This window comes from Elephantulus edwardii, unplaced genomic scaffold, assembly GCF_000299155.1.
Source record: "Elephantulus edwardii isolate Elephantulus edwardi_28Jun2011 unplaced genomic scaffold, EleEdw1.0 scaffold00477, whole genome shotgun sequence".
Classification (NCBI taxonomy): domain Eukaryota; kingdom Metazoa; phylum Chordata; class Mammalia; order Macroscelidea; family Macroscelididae; genus Elephantulus; species Elephantulus edwardii.
Genome location: NW_006400227.1, coordinates 616,198 through 619,185, shown reverse-complemented (window position 1 = coordinate 619,185; position 2,988 = coordinate 616,198). Strand labels below are relative to the sequence as shown.

Here is a 2,988-nt window from a genome sequence, read left to right as displayed (position 1 = left end):
TGTTTATTTTTCATTTCAATGAACATCTACAGAGATTTTGGGATTCCATTCATTCATTGTTGCACCCTTCTCCCCGCACAAACCCCTCCCCCCCATTTTTCTCCAGAAAAATGGTCAAAACTTGAGACCAACTGACTAATCTTATTTTTAGAAAAATCAGATTACTATTAATTGCTCTTTTAATTTCTATCTAAAATTTAAGGTTAAGACATCACTGATATATTAGAATTGCACACCCATAAAAGGTAATGGAAGGAAACACAGGAGATCTTTTAAAAGGTAAATCTTAGTGTCAGACTCGTTTGGCACATATGCTTGTATCTAGGATAAAGCCAGGAGAAACAAAGACGGCATTTTCCAAGAATTCATTCATGCTGGCATCTGAGGAGGAATTCTGCTCCCCTCCCGAGACACGCGCCTTCCTCAGGGGGTACCTGAGGACTCTGGAACTTTCGTTTGCAGGAAAGCGTATACGTGGGGCCAGATCTTGTTGGTTTCTGTGCCGGAGAACGTTTTCAACAATCCTTTTCTCTGGTAGTACTGGAGGACCGGCTCCGTCTCGGCCTCATAGGCTTTCAGCCTCTTGATGACCGTCTCCGGCCTGTCATCCTCGCGCTGGACAAGCGGCTCCCCAGTCACGTCGTCCAGGCCCACAGTCTTGGGAGGGTTGAACTCGATGTTGTAGACACGACCACTGGCCGGGTGAATCCAGCGGGCTGTGAGGCGCTGTTTAATGACCTCGAAGGGCACTTTCAGGTTAATCACTGTGTCCAGCTGGTAGACCTTGTCCAGGGCTTCCGCCTGGGGAACTGTCCTTGGAAAGCCATCCAACAGCCAGCTGCACTGGGTGAGGTGCTTCAGCTCATGGAGGACCAGCCGCATCATGACATCATCCGGGATCAGCTTCCCTTGGTCAATGAAGGTCTTGGCTAGCACACCAATTTCTGTGCCCCGCAGCATGTTGTCCTGGAGCAGGTCCCCGCTGGAGAGGTGCTTCAGCTCGAAGTGCTTCACGATGCGCGATGACACGGCGCCCTTGCCCGAACCAGGGGCCCCCATGATCGCGGCGCGCAGCAGCCGCGCGGACGGCCCCATAGCCGCGGGCCGAGGGCGCGCAGGCGGCACTGGGCCTCGGCCGAAGAGCCCCGCGGTGACCGCAGCGCACCGGCCGGCGCTCCCTCTGCTCAGCTCTTGAATGTCTGATATTTTTCCCTTTGCTTTGGCTTCTCAGAGATTTAATGTCTCTTCTTACATTCATTTTGGTCTTTTCTTCCTCCTCTGTCTTTGTAATGACCTGTTGAATCACCATATACTAAGATATAAAGCAAGCGTGAACAAATTAAAAAACATCAAATGATATTAAGTATCTTGTCAGACAACAATGCCATAAAATAAATAAAAATAGGAGAAAGGAAAAGAAACCACTCATGTGGAAGTTAAATAACACCTTGTTTCAACATTACTGGATCACAGATGAAATAAAAAGGGAAGTTAACTAGTTTATCAAAATGAATGAAAATAAAGCATCAAAACTTCTGGGACAAAGCAAAGTCATTCTTCAGGCAGTAGTTCATAGCAATAGGAACACATGTAAGAAAATAAGAAAGGAGTAAAATAAACTACTTAACTAAATATCTCCAGCAAATAGAAGAGGAACAACAAATTACATTCACAGCCTCCAGAAGACAATAAATCATAAGAATAAGAGCTACAATCAAGGAGATAGGAAACAGAAAAAACAATTGAAATAATAAAGAGTAGAGTCTATTTCCTCAAGTCAATAAAATAGACAAACCTGGAAAACTTACAGGAGAAAATATATAAATAACTCAAATAAAAAAGGAAAGAGAAAACTATGATAACAGAATATTATGAAAAGCTATACTCTAATAAATCTGAAAATCTAGAGGAAATAGACAAATTCATCGAAATCTAAATCTTACTCACACTAACACAAAAATGTAATACATGAACAGAACCAACACAAATGAGAAAATTGAGCAGGTCTTAAAGACTCTTCTCACAGAAAATGTCCTGGTCCAGAAGGTTTCACAGGTGAATTCTACCAAACATTCAGAGACAAACCATCACTAATTCTACTTAAATTCTTTTAAAAAGTAGGGAAAAAATGGAACAATCCCAGAGTCATCCTATGAAGTAAGCATAACTTTAATACTAATGCCAAGCAAAGATTAAAAAAAAAAAACACAGATGTGTAAAAATCATTTACAGAACATTAGTCAGTAGAATCTTAGCTCTAAGAGAGATGCAAATAGAAACAAATGTGAGATATCATCTCACCCCAATAAGAATAGCAAAATGTAACAGAACAACAAACAGCAAAGGCTGGTGAGATTGTAGAGAAACCGGAACCCTTATTCACTGTTTGTGAGAGTGTAAAATGGTACAACCGCTATGGAAGGCTGCATGGCACTTTCTCAAAAAGTTGCAAATAGAAATACCATTGAACACAGCATTTCCACTACTGGGAATATACCCTAAAGAGATAAACGCCACCCAAGCAAATAGATGCACACCCATGTTTATCGCTTCTTTGTTCACAGTAGCAAAGAGTTGGAAACAACCGGAGTGCCCATCAACAAACGAATGGTTAGAGAAGTTATGGTATATTCACACAGTGGAAAACTACGCTGCACTGAAAAACAAGGAATTAATGAAATATTATACAAAATGGGTGACCCTGGAGGACATTATGCTAAGTGAAATATCTCAGTCACAAAAGGAAAAATATTGCTTAGTGCCACTGTTGTAAAACAGAATTGAGATCAGGGTTGAGGGAAAACTAAGAAAGAGGGGATAAATAATGTATATTACATTGAAATAGATGAGGGAGAGAACTGTTTAAAAGGGATATAAAAAATTAGGCCAGGAACTGATTGTGGAACAGACCACTAACTACTCATATGCAAATTCAAGCTAAAGCTGAGGAAAATTAAACCAAATCCGAGGCAACCAAAATATGACTTT

At 41.4% G+C, this 2,988-nt stretch overlaps 1 pseudogene; it reads right to left on the bottom strand.

Annotated features, from left to right (window-relative positions):
* Nucleotides 1-423: 423 nt before the first annotated feature.
* LOC102865677 lies at nucleotides 424-1,095 on the bottom strand (annotated as a pseudogene).
* Nucleotides 1,096-2,988: the final 1,893 nt, after the last annotated feature.